General features: G+C 48.6%; 3 long non-coding RNA genes across 3 annotated transcripts; 2 read left to right on the top strand and 1 right to left on the bottom strand.

Annotated features, from left to right (window-relative positions):
* The first annotated feature begins 330 nt into the window (after positions 1–330).
* Positions 331–14,099, top strand: LOC109942370 (uncharacterized). The gene is made up of 2 exons (XR_002265133.1): positions 331–608; positions 13,901–14,099. It is a non-coding gene; the product is annotated as an uncharacterized lncRNA (long non-coding RNA).
* Positions 14,100–14,791: 692 nt separating this feature from the next.
* On the bottom strand, positions 14,792–15,161 carry LOC103637859 (uncharacterized). The gene is made up of 3 exons (XR_558407.2): positions 15,078–15,161; positions 14,904–14,972; positions 14,792–14,822 (listed from the first exon to the last, which is right to left on the bottom strand). It is a non-coding gene; the product is annotated as an uncharacterized lncRNA (long non-coding RNA).
* A 1,398-nt stretch (positions 15,162–16,559) lies between these two features.
* Positions 16,560–17,599, top strand: LOC118473266 (uncharacterized). The gene is made up of 2 exons (XR_004852534.1): positions 16,560–17,195; positions 17,389–17,599. It is a non-coding gene; the product is annotated as an uncharacterized lncRNA (long non-coding RNA).
* The last annotated feature ends 5,193 nt before the right edge of the window (positions 17,600–22,792 follow it).

Here is a 22,792-nt window from a genome sequence, read left to right on the forward strand (position 1 = left end):
GCACTTAGCATTAGCATCTAAATCTGGATGTATGTGGTATGTCTATGAGGATTGAGGAGGAATAACAACTACATCTGTTCTTGTCCATGTTTCTGTAGCATCAGTAGCGCAGCGTGGTTGTACGTTTGCTGTGTTGCTGTATCACTCTGTGTCTCTGCAAGTGCTAAACCAGTCACTTTATGGACGGTGGTTCCTGTGGTCTCGAGGGAGCGTCAGTAGTGACATCTACTACCAGCGCTGGTATTCAGCTTCTGCCAGAGAAGCACTACGCCGATGAAGCTTGTGGAGCCATGGCGGGCAGTAACGGTCCTGAAGGAATGCCAGTACTGACTTCTGCTGATGACCCTCCGACCCGTGCCGATATTCCATTTCTCTGCAATTCAGTTGATGAAACCTGTGAAGCCACAGGGGACGGCAGTGCTCCCTTGGATGCTCAGATATGTACGGGTTTCTCTAAGTTGATCAGCTTGGAGGTGAAGAAAGGCCTCCAGAAGTGCGCGACGTTCCCACCCTCGTCTGGTCAGCCTCAGCAGGAGGATTGATCATGCTCCCATGTAGGTGATGGCCTCACGGGTGCTCCTGCTTTCTGGCGATCTGTGTCCTTACCTGTGAGTACCTCATGTTAAATTATTTTACCATGTGTCTTAAATGATTGTATTGTACTTAAAGTTCTACTGATAAGTCGTACGCTCTGTACTTGTAACGCCCTGAATTTGGGGGTAGAATTTTTTCTTCTTTTCTCTCACCAAATTCGGGCGTTACTCTCTTTTCTCTTTCCCCCGTTTGCTCTTTCTTCCCAACTTCAAACCAGTATAGTGACGGGTGTCCGTGTCATGTATAAACCAAAACCTAAGTCTCATGGGTGTTGCATCATGCCGAAGCGCATTTCTTTGTCTGATGTTGAATGTTCGTCTCGCTCCGTTCCGGATTTCGGTTCGCGATTTAATTCCGTTTAGTGGTCGCGCTCGTCGTGGGTTTTCGATCCGCGAAGTGGCCCGGCCCAACCTAGCCCAGCCCAACCGGCCCGGCCCGCCCCGGCCTGCGCGCCCCTGGCGCCCAAAACCCCCCATGCGCCCCCCTCCCCTCTCTCTCTCTCTCATTTGGATCTCCCGCGCAACAACCTCTCCTCTCCCTCTTCCACCTCTCTCTCCCCGTGGTGCCCTAGGGTTTGGAGACGGCGATCACCGGATTTTGGACCTCGAGGTGAGCTCCCCTCCCCTCCCCTTCTCTCTCTCTCTCTCCCTCTCCCTCCTCTTCTCCCCCGCGCGCGCGCCCTCCCTCTTCCCCCTGCCCGCGCCCGACCCCGTCCCTGCCCGGCGCGGCGGCGCCCCTGCTCGCCCGCCCGGCCTCCCTCCCGCGGCGGCGCTCGGCTCCCCGTCCCCGGCCTCTCCCCCGCCCGCTCGGCCCCTCCCCTGCCCGGCGCGGCGGCTCCCGCCCCCGCCCCTCTCCGCGGCGGCCCCGCTCGCTCGGCCCCTCCCCTGCCCGGCGCGGCGATCCTGCCCCCGCCCCTCCCCACGGCGGCCCCGCCCGTCTTCGCCCCTGCCCGGCGCGGCGACCCCGTCCCCGTCCCCGCCCCCGGCCCCGGCGGCGCTCGGCCCGCCCGCTCAGCCCGCCCGCTCGGCCCCTCCCCGCGGCGGCGCTCGGCGTCCGCCCCCGGCTCGCCTGCCCGCCCCCGCTCCTCCCCTGCTCGCGCGCAGCGTGGCCCCGGCGCGCCCCCGGCGTGGCCCGGCGCAGCCCCGGTGGCCCCTGCTCGCCGGCGCGACCCCGGCGCGTCCCCGGCGCGGCCCCGGCCGGCTCGGCCGCCCCTGGCCGGTTCAACCGCCCCCCTGGCCGGTTCAACCGCCCTGGCCCCAGCTCGGCCGCCCGTTCCCCCGTCCCGGCCTCGCCCAAACGTATCTTCGCTCGCCCGCGCTCGCGGTGATTATTCGTTAATTAGCGTGTTGCGTCGCGCGCTTCGCCGCGCGACGGATTTGTCTAAATTCATATTCTATCTCGTGTTGCGTCGTGCGCTTCGTCGCGCGATGATCCATTTTTGTTTCAGTTTGTTTAAGGTGTAACGCCGCGTGTGTATTCACGCGACGTTCCACTGTGGACTCAGTTTAGTCGACGTGTGCCGTCGTGCGCTTTGTCGCGCGACGCTTAACGTCTCCTCTTAACTAAGGCAAAGTGTCTCGTTGCGTGCTCGATCGCGCGACGAATCGTTAATTTCTTAATTTGTTCTAGAGAGCTTTGTCGCGCGTCTCGCCGCGCGACCATCCTTTTATGTATCTCCACCTGCTTATAATAATTAGACATGAAACATGACTTTACTTTACGCTAAACATAGTGTCTATATTGAACTTCCTTCCATTAAGCGAGTGGCTAATTTATAATCATGTAACGTTATCGTTTCTCGACTGTCTTTTCCTCTTTCTCTCTTAACCGTACTCGCGAGCCTGCGTAGAACGTCTGTTTACTTATTGCATTCTATTGTATGGTGTACTGTTCTTTGGTATTAAAATATGTGGATGTATGTATGTTTGCGCTCGCATAGAGAACGATCCGGTTGAAGAGCCCAAGGAACTCGCAGGAGAAGCCCCTGAGCAGCAGTCGGTTGGTGGAGGCAAGTGTCCCTTGACCTATCTATGTCCTACTCATTATTTAATTCACCTCCCGCTTTACACATTTATGCCTAAGGATTGACTAGCTTTTGTTATCCATGTCCTTGTTTACCTATTTGGGTTGGATTATTACTGTTTAGCTTTATGCTATTGCTCAAACTCTAATCAATGAACATGATGAGATTATCTATGATACGCTGTTTTCCCTTCTCTTATTATGATGTATACTTGTGGTCATCAAGGGGGCTCGAGCGGTTTCTCGAGTGCCTCTCCGTAAGGACCTGTTCTATGGATGACCGCCCGGGAAAACAGTGCAACCATGAGGGTGGAATGGGGTGCCCTTAGCTGAATAATTAGAGGATCCGGGGTGTAGTTCACTTAGCCGTCGTGCCGTCAATGGGGCTCGGTGTATGCGGCTCGCTCTGCCAAGTTTGGGTTCGCCCCTTGGGGAGGAGTGCGATGCATTTAGGAAACCTAACGGGTGGCTACAGTCCCGGGGAATCTTTGTAAAGGCTACATAGTGATGCCCTGCTGGGTCACCTTGGTAGTGATCAATGGAGAGTCATGATCTCCGGGCAGAATGGGAATCACGGCTTGTGGGTAAAGTGCACAACCTCTGCAGAGTGTTTGAAAAACTGATATATCAGCCGTGCTCGCGGTTATGAGCGGCCAAGGGAGCTCCAATGATTAGTGGTACTTGATCAGAGATACTTTGGTACAGGTGGTTATGAGATCGATGGTTTTGGTTATGACTATGGTGCTGGTAAGTGGTATTCTTTCCGTTTGGAAAGGGTACATCGGGTTAATAACTTGGGCTAATGCTAAAACTTGGCTTTCTACTAGTAAGTAATAATCTGACCAACTAAAAGCAACTGCTTGACTTATCCCCACATAAAGCTAGTCCACTACAGCCAAACAGGATACTTGCTGAGTATGTTGATGTGTACTCACCCTTGCTCTACACACCAAACCCCCCCCCATCCCCAGGTTGTCAGCATTGCAACCACTGCTCAGGCGAAGATGAAGCTGTGGAAGGAGACTTCCAGGAGTTCCAAGACTACGACGAGTTCTAGGTGTGGGTTAGCGGCAACCCCCAGTCGGCTGCCTGTGAAGGCCGCGTTTATCTACGTTTCTTTTCCGCACTTTGATTTATTGTAAGAACTATATGGACGTCTCAGACGTATGATGTAATCGACTATTTCCCTTATTAATACTATTTTGAGCACTGTGTGATGATGTCCATATTATGTAACTGCTGTGTACGTGAATAACTGATCCTGGCACGTACATGGTTCGCATTCGGTTTGCCTTCTAAAACCGGGTGTGACATAAGTGGTATCAAAGCCGTGCTGACTGTAGGACCGCTAACCTAGAGTAGAATGGTCGTTCTAAGGACTATAGACCTCTGTCTCTGCCTTGACTTTGATATCCCTTCAAAAGTTGGTCATACCGACCAAACCTATGTTCTACTATATATTATACCTTGCTGAAAATCATGTTTTATTCTAATCCTTCATTTACTTATGGTTCATTATTTGCTGGTCATATTAATTCTGTTCTCACCCTTTTGCTTGCGATGTCTTTTGTAGATGGCTCGACTTAGACACACTGCACGAAAGTCAGTCATCCCCTTCTTACCCTCCCGCCTTGCTGAGCGTCCGCTTCGCCGTCCCGTGGCCGGACAGTCCAGCCACTTGGAGAGACTACACCACCGCCTGCGTGAGGAGCAGGAACGTCGACGACAGGAGCAGCAGGGCTCTTCCTTCTCGCTCCAACAGGAGATAGAGTCTGTGAGGAGCTGCTCCCCTGTGCTTCCTCTGGAGCCGCCCCCTGCACCACCACTGGGCGCCCCAGCTTCTGGAGTAGCTGCTGGAGGAGACCCAAACGACGGAGATGGTGACGACAGCTCGAGCCACGACACCGACTTCTCTGCTAACCCTGAGCCGGAAGGATGGGTTGCTCGACCCATCACTCGCGACGCTGCTCGCGGGTGTCACTTCCACGATGCGCTCGACACCCTGCTACGTCGGGCATTTAACCGGCATACTTGGTCTGTCGAGTATCGCTGTGTGGTCTACCAGCACAGTCGCGGGGTCTACCCGGACCGCTGGGAGGCGACTTGCTTGGTGCGCTGCCCGGAGAACAGTCTCTAGGGTGCAGAGGCCTGTTCAGAGCACTACTCTATCTCTGAACGGGACTCAGCTGAGGCAGCCATGCAAGATGCTGCACGGCGTGCGCTTTCGCACTACTGCTCGGTTTCCGGTGGGGCAGCTGACGGTCTTGACCTGAAGTATTACCCCCGCCGTCCATCTGGCAGCACAGGAGGCGTGATTGTCTCACCTGTCGGTGAGGGCAATCCTAGGTTGAGCAGCACAGTCAACCTAGCCGCCGTGCTAAACACGGAGCTGGACCATGCATTAGATGAGCTGAGTAGGGCTCGTGCTGAGATCGCCCTGCTTCGGGCTGAGCGCGCGGAACGTCGTCACCTGGATGGTGGTTCCCCCGCTCCCGTCGGGACTCAGCACCCGTACCGCTCACCTCAGCGTGGACACCAGTCTTATGGCAACCCCGACTGCAAGACCAAGATAACTCTAGAACCATAGATCGTTAGAGTTGGATCTTGTAATTAATACGAAATATATACATAGAAGCTACAGTCTTAGCGTTAGTCTCGGTTTTAGTTAGTCTTAGTTAGACAAGGTAGTTTGCTATATCCTGTGCATTTATGTTTGTCATGATGAACTATGTTTGGTTTGGATCTTTGTAATGACTGCCACCAGAGTGTGGGTATCCCCTGCATTTTGGTTTATCTATTATGTTAATGGAGTTAGTTATATAGTTGGGAAACCCCTTTTATTCCACTTTCCTTTCTATCTGAGAAGTTGTGTGGTCTGTGTTGGAGACCAGTGAAGATGCTCATCTGTTCAGTGCTGTTGAAGAATTCTATTCTCTTTTCTTATGCTGCAAGATTTGCCAGATCAGTTCTGATGTGTGGTTGCATTCTGCAGATGTCAGAGAACAGGCGCAGAGGAGGAAGGCGTGCTCAGCAGGAGCGAGCCGCTCAACAGGAGGAGGTGCCCCAGCAGCAGCACCTGCCGCCCCCGCCCCCGATGTCCATCGAGCAGATGTTTCTGATGCAGACTCAGGCAGTTCAAGCCATCGGTCAGACTTTGGCCGCCATTCAGCAGCAGCAGCAGCAGCAGGCCCCACCTCAGCCTCAGATGCCTCAGATGCCCAGAGACAAGCGTGCTGAATTCATGAGAGGTCATCCACCAACGTTTGCTCATTCTTCTGACCCTATGGATGCTGAAGATTGGCTGCGCACTGTGGAGCGGGAGTTGCATACCGCTCAGTGCGATGACAGGGAGAAAGTTCTGTATGGTCCCCGTCTGTTGAGAGGAGCAGCCCAATCATGGTGGGAGTCTTACCTCGCCACCCATGCCCATCCTGACGCCATCACATGGGAAGAGTTTAGAGGTAGCTTTCGTCAGTACCATGTTCCTGCAGGTCTGATGACAGTGAAGAAGGAGGAGTTCCTGGCTCTCAAGCAAGGGCCATTGTCTGTCAGTGAGTACCGGGACAGGTTTCTGCAGTTGTCCCGCTATGCTCCTGAAGATGTCAACACCGACGCCAAACGGCAGTACCGTTTTCTGAGAGGCTTGGTTGACCCTCTGCAGTACCAACTGATGAATCACACATTTCCGACATTCCAGCACCTGATTGACAGAGCAATCATGACAGAGAGAAAGCGCAAGGAGATGGAAGATCGTAAGCGCAAGATCAGTGGACCCCAGCCTGGAAGCAGCAATCGTCCTCGTTTCTCAGGCAATCAACCTCAGCAGTTCAGGCAGAACCAGCGTCCACCTCAGCAGCATCAGCAGTTTCAAAGGCAGTACCCTCAGAATCAGTATCAGAACCGTCACAGCAATCAGTCAGGAGGTCAGTTTCAAAGGCAGAATCAGCAGGCACCTCGTCTTCCTGCCTCAGCAAATCAGCAGAACAGTCAGGCAGCACCAGCTCAGGTTGGAAACAGAGCATGTTTCCACTGTGGAGAGCAAGGCCACTGGGTGATGCAATGTCCGAAGAAGGCAGCCCAGCAGCAGTCAGGCCCCAATGCCCCAGCAAAGCAGAATGTGCCTCAACCTGGAGCAGGCAATCGCTCTCAGCCGCGCTATAATCATGGAAGGCTGAACCACTTGGAGGCTGAAGCAGTTCAGGAGACCCCCGGCATGATAGTAGGTATGTTCCCAGTCGACTCCCATATTGCAGAAGTGTTATTTGATACTGGAGCAACACATTCTTTCATTACTGCATCATGGGTAGAAGCACATAATCTTCCGATTACTACCATGTCAAACCCCATTCAAATTGACTCAGCCGGTGGTAGAATTCGAGCCGATAGCATTTGTTTGAATATAAGTGTGAAAATAAGGGGGATAGCATTTCCCGCCAACCTTATAGTAATGGGTACTCAGGGAATAGATGTCATCCTAGGGATGAATTGGCTAGATAAGTATCAGGCAGTTATCAGTTGTGATAAAAGGACCATCAAGTTGGTGTCCCCACTAGGAGAGGAAGTGGTGACCGAGTTAGTCCCGCCTGAGCCAAAGAAAGGAAGTTGTTATCGGATAGCTGTTGATAGCAGTGGAGCAGACCCAATCAAGAGCATCAAGGTAGTGTCTGAGTTCCCGGATGTGTTTCCAAAGGACTTACCGGGTATGCCACCAGAGCGGAAAGTTGAGTTTGCTATAGAGCTTCTTCCTGGAACCGCCCCTATCTTTAAGAGAGCTTACAGAATATCCGGACCAGAGTTGGTTGAACTTAAGAAGCAAATTGATGAGCTGTCAAAGAAAGGTTACATTCGGCCAAGCACCTCGCCTTGGGCCGCCCCTGTCTTGTTCGTGGAAAAGAAGGATGGCACCAAGAGGATGTGCATCGATTATCGAGCTTTGAATGAGGTCACGATCAAGAACAAGTACCCTTTGCCCAGAATAGAAGATCTGTTCGACCAGTTGAGAGGAGCCAGCGTGTTCTCCAAGATTGATCTGAGGTCAGGTTATCATCAGCTCAGGATCCGACCTTCGGACATTCCGAAGACGGCATTCATTTCCAAGTATGGTTTGTATGAGTTCACAGTGATGTCTTTTGGTTTGACCAATGCGCCAGCGTTCTTCATGAACTTGATGAACAGTGTATTCATGGATTACCTTGATGAGTTTGTGGTGGTATTCATTGATGACATTCTGGTTTATTCTCAAAGCGAAGAAGAGCACGCAGATCATTTGAGGATGATATTGCAGAGATTGTGAGAGCACCAGTTGTATGCAAAGTTGAGCAAGTGTGAGTTCTGGATCAGTGAAGTCCTGTTCTTGGGTCACATAATCAACAAAGAAGGATTGGCTGTGGATCCGAAGAAAGTGGCAGACATTTTGAACTGGAAAGCGCCAACAGATGCTAGAGGAATCAAGAGTTTCATTGGAATGGCCGGATACTATCGGCGATTCATTGAAGGGTTTTCGAAGATTGCGAAACCAATGACAGCGTTGCTAGGCAACAAGGTTGAGTTCAAGTGGACCCAGAAATGTCAAGAGGCTTTTGAAGCGCTGAAAGAGAAGTTGACTACAGCGCCTGTCCTAGTCTTGTCTGATGTGCACAAGCCCTTTTCGGTGTATTGCGATGCTTGTTACACAGGTTTGGGATGTGTGTTGATGCAAGAGGGAAGAGTTGTGGCTTACTCGTCCCGACAGTTGAAGGTTCATGAGAAGAATTACCCAATCCATGATCTAGAGTTGGCAGCTGTGGTTCACGCACTGAAGACATGGAGACACTATCTGTATGGACAGAAATGTGATGTTTACACAGACCACAAGAGTCTGAAATACATATTCACTCAGTCAGAGTTGAACATGAGGCAGCGAAGATGGTTAGAGTTGATCAAAGACTATGAGTTGGAGATCCATTACCATCCAGGCAAAGCAAACATAGTGGCAGATGCTTTGAGCAGAAAGAGTCAAGTCAATCTGATGGTTGCTCGTCCGATGCCTTATGAGTTGGCCAAGGAGTTCGACGGGTTGAGTCTCTGATTTCTGAATAATTCGCGAGGAGTCACAGTTGAGTTGGAACCTACCTTGGAGCGCGAAATCGAAGAAGCGCAGAAGAATGATGAGAAAATCAGTGAGATCCGGCGACTGATTCTAGAAGGCAAAGGCAAAGATTTTCGAGAAGATGCAGAAGGCGTGATATGGTTCAAAGACCGCTTGTGTGTTCCCAATGTCCAGTCCATTCGGGAGTTGATTCTCAAGGAAGCTCATGAGACAGCTTATTCGATTCACCCTGGCAGTGAGAAGATGTATCAGGATCTGAAGAAGAAATTCTGGTGGTACGGAATGAAGAGGGAAATCGCAGAGCATGTGGCTATGTGCGATAGTTGCCGAAGAATTAAGGCAGAGCACCAGAGACCTGCTGGATTGTTGCAACCGTTGCAGATCCCTCAGTGGAAATGGGATGAAATCGGTATGGATTTCATAGTCGGATTGCCTCGCACTCGAGCCGGCTACGATTCCATCTGGGTAGTAGTGGACCGTTTGACCAAGTCAGCCCACTTCATACCTGTCAAGACCAACTATAGCAGTGCCGTATTGGCAGAATTGTATATGTCTCGGATCGTTTGTCTTCATGGTGTGCCAAAGAAGATAGTGTCAGACAGAGGAACGCAGTTCACCTCTCATTTCTGGCAGCAGTTGCATGAAGCTTTGGGCACGCATCTGAATTTCAGTTCAGCTTATCATCCGCAGACAGATGGCCAGACCGAAAGGACCAATCAAATTCTTGAAGATATGTTGAGAGCCTGTGCATTGCAAGATCAGTCCGGATGGGATAAGAGATTGCCTTATGCAGAGTTTTCCTATAACAACAGCTACCAGGCCAGTTTGAAGATGTCACCATTTCAGGCGCTCTATGGAAGGAGTTGTAGAACTCCGTTGCAATGGGATCAGCCTGGAGAGAAGCAAGTGTTTGGGCCAGACATTTTGCTTGAAGCCGAAGAGAACATCAAGATGGTCCGAGAGAATCTGAAGATAGCACAATCGAGGCAGCGAAGCTATGCAGACACAAGAAGAAGAGAGCTGAGTTTCGAAGTCGGAGACTTTGTCTATCTGAAAGTGTCACCGATCAGAGGAGTCAGAAGATTCGGAGTGAAAGGCAAGCTAGCACCCCGCTACATTGGTCCGTATCAGATTCTTGCAAGACGTGGAGAAGTGGCCTATCAGCTCAGTTTGCCCGAGAATTTGTCAGCTGTGCATGATGTCTTTCATGTGTCTCAGTTGAAGAAGTGCTTGCGTGTGCCAGAAGAGCAGTTGCCAGTGGAAGGTCTTGAAGTCCAGGAGGACTTGACCTACGTTGAGAAGCCAGTGCAAATCCTTGAGGTTGCAGACCGAGTCACCCGAAGGAAGACCATCAGAATGTGCAAAGTCAGATGGGATCACCACTCTGAGGAGGAAGCAACCTGGGAGCGTGAAGATGATCTGATGGCTAAGTACCCTGAGCTCTTTGCTAGCCAACCCTGAATCTCGAGGGCGAGATTCTTTTAAGGGGGATAGGTTTGTAACGCCCTGAATTTGGGGGTAGAATTTTTTCTTCTTTTCTCTCACCAAATTCGGGCGTTACTCTCTTTTCTCTTTCCCCCGTTTGCTCTTTCTTCCCAACTTCAAACCAGTATAGTGACGGGTGTCCGTGTCATGTATAAACCAAAACCTAAGTCTCATGGGTGTTGCATCATGCCGAAGCGCATTTCTTTGTCTGATGTTGAATGTTCGTCTCGCTCCGTTCCGGATTTCGGTTCGCGATTTAATTCCGTTTAGTGGTCGCGCTCGTCGTGGGTTTTTGATCCGCAAAGTGGCCCGGCCCAACCTAGCCCAGCCCAACCGGCCCGGCTCGCCCCGGCCTGCGCGCCCCTGGCGCCCAAAACCCCCCATGCGCCCCCTCCCCTCTCTCTCTCTCATTTGGATCTCCCGCGCAACAACCTCTCCTCTCCCTCTTCCACCTCTCTCTCCCCGTGGTGCCCTAGGGTTTGGAGACGGCGATCACCGGATTTTGGACCCCGAGGTGAGCTCCCCTCCCCTCCCCTTCTCTCTCTCTCTCCCTCTCCCTCCTCTTCTCCCCCGCGCGCGCGCCCTCCCTCTTCCCCCTGCCCGCGCCCGACCCCGTCCCTGCCCGGCGCGGCGGCGCCCCTGCTCGCCCGCCCGGCCTCCCTCCCGCGGCGGCGCTCGGCTCCCCGTCCCCGGCCTCTCCCCCGCCCGCTCGGCCCCTCCCCTGCCCGGCGCGGCGGCTCCCGCCCCCGCCCCTCTCCGCGGCGGCCCCGCTCGCTCGGCCCCTCCCCTGCCCGGCGCGGCGATCCCGCCCCCGCCCCCGCCCCTCCCCGTGGCGGCCCCGCCCGTCTCCGCCCCTGCCCGGCACGGCGACCCCGTCCCCGTCCCCGCCCCCGGCCCCGGCGGCGCTCGGCCCGCCCGCTCAGCCCGCCCGCTCGGCCCCTCCCCGCGGCGGCGCTCGGCGTCCGCCCCCGGCTCGCCTGCCCGCCCCCGCTCCTCCCCTGCTCGCGCGCAGCGCGGCCCCGGCGCACCCCCGGCGTGGCCCGGCGCGGCCCCGGTGGCCCCTGCTCGCCGGCGCGACCCCGGCGCGTCCCCGGCGCGGCCCCGGCCGGCTCGGCCGCCCCTGGCCGGTTCAACCGCCCCCCTGGCCGGTTCAACCGCCCTGGCCCCAGCTCGGCCGCCCGTTCCCCCGTCCCGGCCTCGCCCAAACGTATCTTCGCTCGCCCGCGCTCGCGGTGATTATTCGTTAATTAGCGTGTTGCGTCGCGCGCTTCGCCGTGCGACGGATTTGTCTAAATTCATATTCTATCTCATGTTGCGTCGTGCGCTTCGTCGCGCGACGATCCATTTTTGTTTCAGGTTGTTTAAGGTGTAACGCCGCGTGTGTATTCACGCGACGTTCCACTGTGGACTCAGTTTAGTCGACGTGTGCCGTCGTGCGCTTTGTCGCGCGACGCTTAACGTCTCCTCTTAACTAAGGCAAAGTGTCTCGTTGCGTGCTCGGTCGCGCGACGAATCGTTAATTTCTTAATTTGTTCTAGAGAGCTTTGTCGCGCGTCTCGCCGCGCGACCATCCTTTTATGTATCTCCACCTGCTTATAATAATTAGACATGAAACATGACTTTACTTTACGCTAAACATAGTGTCTATATTGAACTTCCTTCCATTAAGCGAGTGGCTAATTTATAATCATGTAACGTTATCGTTTCTCGACTGTCTTTTCCTCTTTCTCTCTTAACCGTACTCGCGAGCCTGCGTAGAACGTCTGTTTACTTATTGCATTCTATTGTATGGTGTACTGTTCTTTGGTATTAAAATATGTGGATGTATGTATGTTTGCGCTCGCATAGAGAACGATCCGGTTGAAGAGCCCAAGGAACTCGCAGGAGAAGCCCCTGAGCAGCAGTCGGTTGGTGGAGGCAAGTGTCCCTTGACCTATCTATGTCCTACTCATTATTTAATTCACCTCCCGCTTTACACATTTATGCCTAAGGATTGACTAGCTTTTGTTATCCATGTCCTTGTTTACCTATTTGGGTTGGATTATTACTGTTTAGCTTTATGCTATTGCTCAAACTCTAATCAATGAACATGATGAGATTATCTATGATACGCTGTTTTCCCTTCTTTTATTATGATGTATACTTGTGGTCATCAAGGGGGCTCGAGCGGTTTCTCGAGTGCCTCTCCGTAAGGACCTGTTCTATGGATGACCGCCCGGGAAAACAGTGCAACCATGAGGGTGGAATGGGGTGCCCTTAGCTGAATAATTAGAGGATCCGGGGTGTAGTTCACTTAGCCGTCGTGCCGTCAATGGGGCTCGGTGTATGCGGCTCGCTCTGCCAAGTTTGGGTTCGCCCCTTGGGGAGGAGTGCGATGCATTTAGGAAACCTAACGGGTGGCTACAGTCCCGGGGAATCTTTGTAAAGGCTACGTAGTGATGCCCTGCTGGGTCACCTTGGTAGTGATCAATGGAGAGTCATGATCTCCGGGCAGAATGGGAATCACAGCTTGTGGGTAAAGTGCACAACCTCTGCAGAGTGTTTGAAAAACTGATATATCAGCCGTGCTCGCGGTTATGAGCGGCCAAGGGAGCTCCAATGATTAGTGGTACTTGATCAGAGATACTTTGGTACAGGTGGTTATGAGATCGATGGTTTTGGTTATGACTATGGTGCTGGTAAGTGGTATTCTTTCCGTTTGGAAAGGGTACATCGGGTTAATAACTTGGGCTAATGCTAAAACTTGGTTTTCTACTAGTAAGTAATAATCTGACCAACTAAAAGCAACTGCTTGACTTATCCCCACATAAAGCTAGTCCACTACAGCCAAACAGGATACTTGCTGAGTATGTTGATGTGTACTCACCCTTGCTCTACACACCAAACCCCCCCCCCCATCCCCAGGTTGTCAGCATTGCAACCACTGCTCAGGCGAAGATGAAGCTGTGGAAGGAGACTTCCAGGAGTTCCAAGACTACGACGAGTTCTAGGTGTGGGTTAGCGGCAACCCCCAGTCGGCTGCCTGTGAAGGCCGCGTTTATCTACGTTTCTTTTCCGCACTTTGATTTATTGTAAGAACTATATGGACGTCTCAGACGTATGATGTAATCGACTATTTCCCTTATTAATACTATTTTGAGCACTGTGTGATGATGTCCATATTATGTAACTGCTGTGTACGTGAATAATTGATCCTGGCACGTACATGGTTCGCATTCGGTTTGCCTTCTAAAACCGGGTGTGACAGTACTTGAATGAGATCTTTTGGTTGCGATCATTATGTATGTTCAAAGTAATAGATGGACTCCATCTTGGTTATTTTAGTGTTCGCTAGCAGCCTTAATACCTAATTAAATCAGGTTCATATTCGCTTTCCAGTTTATCATGCTCATACAAAATTAGCAACCACCTTTTGGAATGCAATAATACTTTGAACTAATTGAAAGACATCCTGGTTTTGTTGTGTTGACTGAGTGTTTTCTGGCTAAAGCTGAACACAAACTCACCATATAAGCATTTCTTTCTTTATTGATTATCTTCAAAAAAACAGAGCTCAGTTCCAATTGTTTAAAGTTGCACATGACCTGACATCCGCTGTCCAAATGTAATTAATTGTTTGTTCTTACTTTGGCTATATTGGTAAGCTTGCATGTGAATTGAAAGCTTGCTCCAATACTGTAATTGGTAATGAAGAAATGTTTAACATTTCAGGTGATAAATACATGTGTGAGCTAAATCTATTGATCTGCTTGTTTATGTAACGGTACTTCAAAACTGTATCACCGGTTATGTCTTGGCATGCTTCTTTACGGATCTGTTATCCATGCATGGCAGATAATAGTTGGCATTTTAGCAGCACAACAATATTTCTAACTATTAAGTGTTAATTATCTAATGTTATTTCTAACTATTAAGTGTTAATTATATAATGTATTTAATGAAGTAACACAGTTAGACTTGCCTAAAGAGGCCAGTGAAGCTTCACTGGCTGCATAGAGAAGTACTTTTTTATTATCATGTAAATGCATGGTTCTTTGGAACCATTTGGCCTATCTGATTAATTATTACTATAACCGGGAATGGGAGCCCAAGGCTATAACCCGGACTCCTCGCCCTCGTACCTCGTTGCTGGCGAAGAGCGTCATCGATGGCGAGTGGAGGTTCACTACACAGTAAGCTCCCTCACTCGTTTCTTCCCCTCCCCCAAACTCTAGAGATTCCATCCGTGATCGAGGCCGGTTCTCTGTCCAAGGAGGCCCGCCGGATCTTGGAGCATCATGCACGGTCTTGGCGCGTCTACGCAACTGTATCCTAAGGGCGTCGAAGAGGAGAGACGGTACGCCGGTGGCGACAAGGTACGGTAGATTTGAACTAGAGTGTGGAGGTATCGTCGGCCAGTGCCATCAGCGATGGGTGGAGGTTTCCGTCGAGTCGAGGAAGAAGGAGCGCTTCGTGTAAAGGTAGCACTGCTTGCTCACGTTAATCTTCCCTATGCCTACATCTATGTTTTGGTTTTGCTGACCTGCATTAATACAGCCACTTGTTTTGGTCCTCGGTATGTTTTCTATGTTTTGGTTTTTCTAATCTGCATTGGAAGGCATGCCTTCGGTCATCAATAAGACGATGCTAATACCTGCCAGGTTCAACATAATGAAAACACTGAGAGAAAACATTATGGAAGGTTCGAGCGAACAACAAAAAGATGGAAATTCACCATATTCCAGCAGCCTCAAATTTGGACTTCCAGTCAGCTTCATAGTCCTCCTGGAAAATGTCCTTAAACCTGCAAAGTCACATAATATCAAAACGGAAATACACACACATACATATAGGACCAATTGTCTATATACAAGCAAAAGGTAATAAGAGCATATAAAGATGTAAGCACCTGCCATCATATTTTTTCAGGATCGTGTTTTTGGTGCTAAGGTAGAACATCCATTTCTTCTCATAAGCAGTTGTCATAGAAGCCTCGGCAAAAGCTCGGATTGACTACCATAGCAATTAAAAAGATGTTCAGCTAAGGGTCCGTTTTCCTGGGCTGGTCTTGGCCTGGATCTTGTGCTTTCCAACTGAATCTACACTTCTTAATTTCTAAGAAAAAGATGTCTGCATCAATATCTCTTGGGAGGATATTGGTGGGCTGGAGAATGTCAAGAGGGAGCTCCAGGAGATAATTAGATGCTAATTGACCACCTGCTCTTGGTATTGTGTATGTTCCACATTTTGCTGATTTCTTTCAAAATTGATGCAGACTGTTCAATATCCTGTGGAGCATCCGGAGAAGTTGGAGAAGTTTGGCATGTCTCCATCCAAAGGAGTTTTGTTATATGGTCCTCATGGTTGCGGTAAGACCTTGTTGGCAAAGGCAATTGCCAACGAGTGCGAGGCTAATTTCATCAGTGTCAAGGGTCCTGAGTTGCTTATCATGTGGTTTGGTGAGAGTGAAGCCAACGTCCGTGAAATTTTTGATAAGGCTCGTCAATCTGCTCCTTGTGTCCTCTTCTTTGATGAGCTTGACTCAATTGCTTCCCAGGTCTATACACGTCTCACCTTGGGTCTTTATTTATTTGTGGTGTCATGTTTTTTGTCTTACAGATATTAACACATGTCACTGAACTGCGCTCTTACATTTTTATTCCATCGTTGTGCAATTGTTTGGTAAGCTGCGTAACCATTTAATTATATGCATATATTTTCTATCTAAAAATAAATTATGCATTTATTTGGTTAGCTGACACCATCAGCTTTGCATTTTTCATTAGTAGGTTCTGTTGAATGTATTCAAAGAATAGCTTGTAGTAATATAGGGTCTTGGTTTTGGTAAGCATTGTCGATGCTCTGGTAGAATATATCTTGAGTTACAAATGCGAGCTTCAGTTTTCACGCAACTTCATGAAAGCTTAGCTTTATAGCGCAGTTCAGTGTTAATTATTTAATTTTGTAGGTAATAAAAATGCATTTCTTATCCTTTATGGTAGACATTTCTGTCCTTTGCTACTGTCTAACTGAATAGCTGAAATACAATGTTTTCATTGGTCGATTAATATTCTATCCACTTGAATCACAATCACTCTCATAAAGAAAATTTCTTTTCCGTAATTGAAGTTAATGAACAATACAACCAGGGAATTGTTTTGCATCCATTGCATGTCATTTTTAGGTACCAAAGTAAACAAGCTCTGGACAGATTCGCTTTCAGTTTCAGTGATCCTGTTTGCAACATCCAAGCATCCTGTAATCACCTGTATAGCAGTTACACCTGTTCATGTACATGCTTTTAATAATAAATCAACAACCGACATGATAGCTTTATTGTAGATGTTGTTTGTTTATTGTTATTATCTTATCGAAAGTGCTGTCAAGGAAGATGACGATGGTGGTAGGGATCGACGATAGCGAGCACAACTTCTACACGCTGAAGTGGGCGCACTGCAGCACTTCTTCCCGCCGACCAAGCTGCAACACTACTGCCTTGTTGTCGTCACCGCCAAGCCCTCTGTCGCCTCCATTGTTCGCCCTGTCAGCCCAGGTATGTGAATCTCCAATCCATGTGAGGATTCTGAGCTAGACTAGATGTAGCTTCTGACCTATATGATTAGTTATATATGTATTGTAATTGATCAGTGCAGGCACCGTGGATGTGCTGTCGTATGTGGGGAACAGACAGTCAACTTGCATCTAGGTCTAAATAAAATAGTAGTGATTAAATCTTTGAATCTGTAGATCAAACCATCTCAAGTAATTTTAGTTTTGTTATGAAAATTTTTAGCTCAGATGAAATAATTGCATTTTGATTATTAAGATTTAACATACATCTGGTTCTATGAGGAAGGAAATCATAAGTGGAGATTGAAGTTGATCAACTTGACACTCGAATAAAAGAATCAACAAGTATTGCAAGTGCTGAAAGTTGTGACTGCTCAAGTCCAACTGCTTTATCGCACAAGTTCTGGTGGAGATACTTATTCTGGAATCTTCAAAAGCATCAACGTTAGTGTTCAAGGTTAGTATAACAAGTATTGCAAGTGTTCAAGGTTAGTATAACATAATCATTTTAAAACGAAGCAACAGGTCAGTGCCTTTGAAATTAAACAGCCAAAATCACTGTAAATTAAAGTCCCTTTGAGAGCTCCTCAAAAACAATCTGACCATATTTTATGCTTTTCTCCACCTTATTTTTTGAATTTTTCCTCCAGGGACTGATTCTGGACTTTCAACTTAATGCTTCTCTACCTGTTGTCATACTGAAGCTACTGCTCCTGGAAGAGCATCACCAACATATCCCTGATGGCCCTCTCTGCTTCATGCTCCAAGCACTTGGATGTTCACCTTGAAATCTAATTATTAATAGGGACTGACCAAATACTTCAGCTAAGCAAAATAGCGACCTCCATAAAAAAGCAACCTGTAACTATCTCTGAAAATTTTGAAAAAACTGATGGTAACTGATAAGCTGCTGCTAGCAACTACCGTCGCCTATTTGTTTTGTTTCAGAAAGTTAAGATGCATGAACCTCTGATATAGCATTTGACACACTGTACTTTACACAGCACCAGGAGGAACTCTTGTGTGGGTGTGGGCAGGGCTAGAAGGAAGAACCATGCATGCTACTACATTCATATAATCTTTTTCAGAGGTTTAAGATATCAACACTAATCTGACTTTGATTGTGTGAAAGAATTTATCATGCTGCTGCTTACTGTTTTCGGTAGGGGGTCAATGCTTACTTTAGCTGTGCAATAATTCCTCAATATTAAACCGAGTTTGATCAAGTACCTTGAAGCTACAAGTAGCAGTGATTTGACAGGTTTACTACTGCCTGAAACATGATTGCAAGTGTTCTTAGTATATAGCTCTTCGCCATTTCCTCTCCAACTGAAACTCAGAACTAACATATTCTTTTTCACAGGCAAAAGCGGTAGCAAGAACTGCGTTTTCAGCAGTTGTACAGACATGGGAGATATGACATAACCAAGGTCTTGGCGCTGATATTGACCTCATAACCCCTGAATAAAGAAAAAGGCTATCAGAGATTAGTAAACGATCTTAAGAAGAAAAAGGTATCATTTGCGAATGATTAGCACCAGCAAAAAAGGGGAATAAATAATGTGAAACCGTGTATATACAACTATCTCAAACACCAGGTCTTTCAGTGTTAGTTTCGGATGCCACCTAAAGCTAGGACTAGAGGCGTCCTTCTCCAATCCATGAACTGTCAATTGGTCTGCACTGCACCAATGATGAGGTCGAAGCAAATCATGCATGGTAGTTGCTAAGATAAGCGGAGTAGAGTTGGTGCGGATGGCGAACATCTGGGCCCTTTTCTCATCATTAGCGGAGTGGGGGAATCTTTCATCAGTTGGATCGCACTTGCATTCTTCACAAGTTCGTCAGGTATTTGACAGGACATGGAAAGATCAACTTAATTTTTAGACGTATATAATTCAAGGAACCTTTTAGGCAACTTCACACTCAACTGGCTGTTAGCTAATTGTTTTATTTGTTGAGGAAATACTCCTGAACTCTGCATGCACAATGATAATGATGTCACTAAGTTTCCCATGTTCTTCCATGTAGGCACATTCCATGCTAATGAAACATGATGTCACTGCTGAAGGCAGCTGGTAGCTTTAGAATGCCACAATTTACATGCTTAACCAGGCAGTAGAATCAGAACACTATGATCAGCTACTGGCTGTTGTCACATGTGCTCATACGCTTTTGCCTTAGTTTATTACATGTCCAGAACACCAACATAAAGAAAACCTGCCCTCGATTAGCATTATTCATTAGAGAGAGTTGTGGAGAAATAAAGTTAATTTGTTTGTTGGCGCAACTAATTAGACCACGTTTTCATTAACATTAATACTAACATGTTTTTGTTGTAGGGAGGGCACATTGTGGCGGCTACGAGAGACCCATTTTCCTGTGTGGTGGTGACAACGACACCGTGGAGCCAAGTCAATGTCGGCAAGCTGATTTTTCAGATTGGAACCTATGGTTCTTTTTAAAGATCGAATATGTTCTATTATCTTAAAAAGATTTGTCAGAATGTAAACATTTGTTTTGAGGTCATTTAAGCATCAAACAAAATTTCTTGGACTTATTTCGTTGGAGGGAATGAGACATCTCGAGATCTAAATGTGTACAGAACATATATTTTTTTATGGGTATCAAATATGATTGTGTGTAAAGCACGTACATAGCACTATAATAATGAAACACACATTTGTACATAATTCATCATGGTATTATATGTTGCCGTTACAACGCACGAGCACTCACCTAGTAAAAAAAGAAAAATACATCTTCTAGTTTCTAGAGACAGCAGTCCTAATTTAACCTAACCTGGGACTCTCCTTCGCCGGCCACATCCTCCAGCGGATAGCCCGGCCACCAAGCCAACCCACACCTTGGCCCGTCGCCTGATGCTTCGTTGGGCTGCGTCCAATACGGCAAGGTGCAAACTGTGGGCCACGCCCCTCCGCGCGGGCTGTCGAATAGACACTGCCTGCCCCTCCGCACTAGGCTGCCTCCTGCCGGGCCACAGCTGGCCGAGCCCATGCCTTGGCTCGCTGGGCTGCTCCGCCGCGGTAGGCCTCATGCACTCGACACCTTCAGCTGCTGCATACCGATGAGGCTTTCTGCCCGCACATATATGTGTATGGCCGAGCTAGAGATGTCAACGCGACCTAATACCCGCTAACCTATGGTGAATTCCTCTATTATGTATGGGTATAAGATAAAAATTGTTTCCATGTGTATGGATATGAGACAAAATCTCTACCCATTGGGGTAAACGAATATGAGTTTGGGAAACAATAATTCGAACCCGATTACCTATGGATATTTAGGTCTGTTTGGTTGGACTATGGGTGTAAAAAAAGTTGTTGTGGGCTGTGAGCTGTGGAAAAAGCTGTTGTAGGCTGTAAGCTGTTAAAAAGCTAAAAACCGTTTGGTGGAAACCACTAAGGGTCTGTTTGGTTGGGCTGTGGCTGTGAAAAAAGCTGTTGTAGGCTGTGAGCTGTGGAAAAAGCTGCTGTATGCTGTAAGCTATTAAAAAGCTAAAAATCGTTTAGTGAAAATCACTAAAAGTCGTTAAAAATTCTTCGATATATGTTTTCACAGTTCCATCCGAAAGCCACTAAAAGCAGGTCCAGGGGTGCTTTCAGATTTGCACTGCGAGAAAGTCAGCTTTTAGAAAAAGCTGCTTCCTGGATCCAGCCCTTTGGTTGGCTTTTGGCTTTTAGGGGGGCAAAAGCCAAAGCCAAAAGTCAAACCAAACACACCCTAAAAGTGGTTAAAAATTCTTCGATATATGTTTTCACAGTTCCATCCGAAAAGCCATTAAAAGCAGGTCTAGAGGTGCTTTCAGATTTGCACTACGAGAAAGTCGGCTTTAGAAAAAGCTGCTTCCTGGATCCAGCCCTTTGGTTGGCTTTTGGCTTTTAGGAGGCAAAAGCCAAAGCCAAAAGTCAAACCAAACACACCCTTAATACGTGTACATCTATCGTGTTTGTATAAATGAGTTAGGCCGATCCGGCCACCAAGCCCAGCACGACAGCGCATCAGGCCCCAGGTCCTAGCCCAACAAGGCAACTGAAAGGGAAATGTGCCCTTGGGCCATTTCTAAGTATTTTGGTGATTGAGTGCCAACTCAAGTGCTTAAAATGTGAATTTATGCAATGGATGAACAAAGTGCAAATCAAGAGCAAAGGTATGTTTCTAAGTCTTAGTACATTGGTTTTGTGTACTAATATATTTGTCTAAGTGTTAGAAACAGGAAGAAAAAGAAAAGGAAAAAGGTGGCTGTGTACAGCCAAGGGGCTGTTTCGGTCTGGGGCACCGGACTGTCCGGTGGTGCACCGGACAGTGTCCGGTGCACCAGGCTGCCTCGGCCGAACAGGCCGCTCTCGGGAATTCGCCGACGGCGTACGGCTAAAATTCACCGGACTGTCCGGTGTGCACCGGACTGTCCGGTGAGCCAACGGTCGACTAGGGCCAACGGTCGGCCGCGGATTCTGCGCGCGACACGTGGCCAAGCCAACGGTCGGAAGGGGGCACCGGACTGTCCGGTGTGCACCGGACATGTCCGGTGCGCCAACGGCTCCCTGATCAGCAACGGTCGACTGCGCTATTTAAGGAAGGAAATCGGGCACCGGACAGTGTCCGGTGTGCACCGGACTGTCCGGTGCGCCCGACGACAGAAGGCAAGATCAGCCTTCCAGATTTGCTCTCAACGGCTCCTAGCTGCCTTGGGGCTATAAAAGGGACCCCTAGGCGCATGGAGGAGATAACCAAGCAACTCTTGAGCATTCTTGATCATCCACACTCAGTCTTTGCGCATCCGTTTGTGATTCTAAGTGATTCGAGCTCTGTTCTTGTGAGAAACTGTGAGATAGTCTTTGAGCTCGATTCTTGGCCGTGTGTGTGCGCATTTCGCTGTGGATTTGTGTGTGTTGCTTCCCTCCCTTACTCCGTGCTTCTTTGTGAATCTTAAGTGTAAGGGCGAGAGACTCCAATTTGTGGAGATTCCTCGCAAGTGGGATAAAGATAAGCAAGGCAAAATACTGTGGTATTCAAGTGGGTCTTTGGACCGCTTGAGAGGGGTTGATTGCAACCCTCGTCCGTTGGGACGCCACAACGTCGAGTAGGCAAGTTTTGTACTTGGCCGAACCACGGGATAAATCACCGTGTCTCCTCTGTGTTGAATTCTCTGTGATTGTCGTATTGTGCAAGATCTTCTCTTTAGCCACTTGACAATTATTGTGCTAACCCCTAACAAGTTTTTGTGGCTATAAGTTAAGTTTTTACAGGATCACCTATTCACCCCCCCCCCTCTAGGTGCTCTCAATTGGTATCGGAGCCGTTCTCTTCACAAAGGGACTTACCGCCCGAAGAGATGGATCCTAAGGGGAAGGGAATTGTGATCAACGACAAAGAGAAGGAATCCTTCGTCAACGAGCCGAAGGACGACAAGCCTACCGACTCTGGCTCGGGGCATAGACGAAAGGAAGGGAAGAAGAAGAAGACAAGGCGCATCAAGGAGATCATCTACTACGACGATAGTGATGAGTCTACTTCTTCCCAAAAGGATGATGACAACGACTATAAAAAGACGGTCAATTCAAACTTTTCATTTGATTATTCTCGTATTCAACATAGTTCGAATTCACATTTGCTTTCCATTCCTCTCGGCAAACCTCCACACTTCGATGGGGAGGACTACGGATTTTGGAGTCACAAAATGCGTAGTCACTTATTCTCTCTCCATCCAAGCATATGGGAGATTGTGGAGAATGGAATGAAATTTGATAGCTCGGATAGCCCTTTGCTTATAAATGAACAAATTCATAGAAATGCACAAGCTACTACTGTTCTCTTAGCGTCTTTGTGCAGGGAAGAGTACAATAAGGTGAGCGGCTTGGACAATGCCAAGCAGATATGGGACACCCTCAAGATCTCTCACGAGGGGAACGACATCACCATGCTCACCAAGATGGAGTTGGTGGAGGGCGAGCTTGGACGATTCGCCATGATAAGGGGAGAGGAGCCAACTCAAACTTACAACCGGCTCAAGACCCTTATCAACAAAATAAG

This window comes from Zea mays, chromosome 9 (assembly GCF_902167145.1).
Source record: "Zea mays cultivar B73 chromosome 9, Zm-B73-REFERENCE-NAM-5.0, whole genome shotgun sequence".
NCBI classification, from domain to species: domain Eukaryota; kingdom Viridiplantae; phylum Streptophyta; class Magnoliopsida; order Poales; family Poaceae; genus Zea; species Zea mays.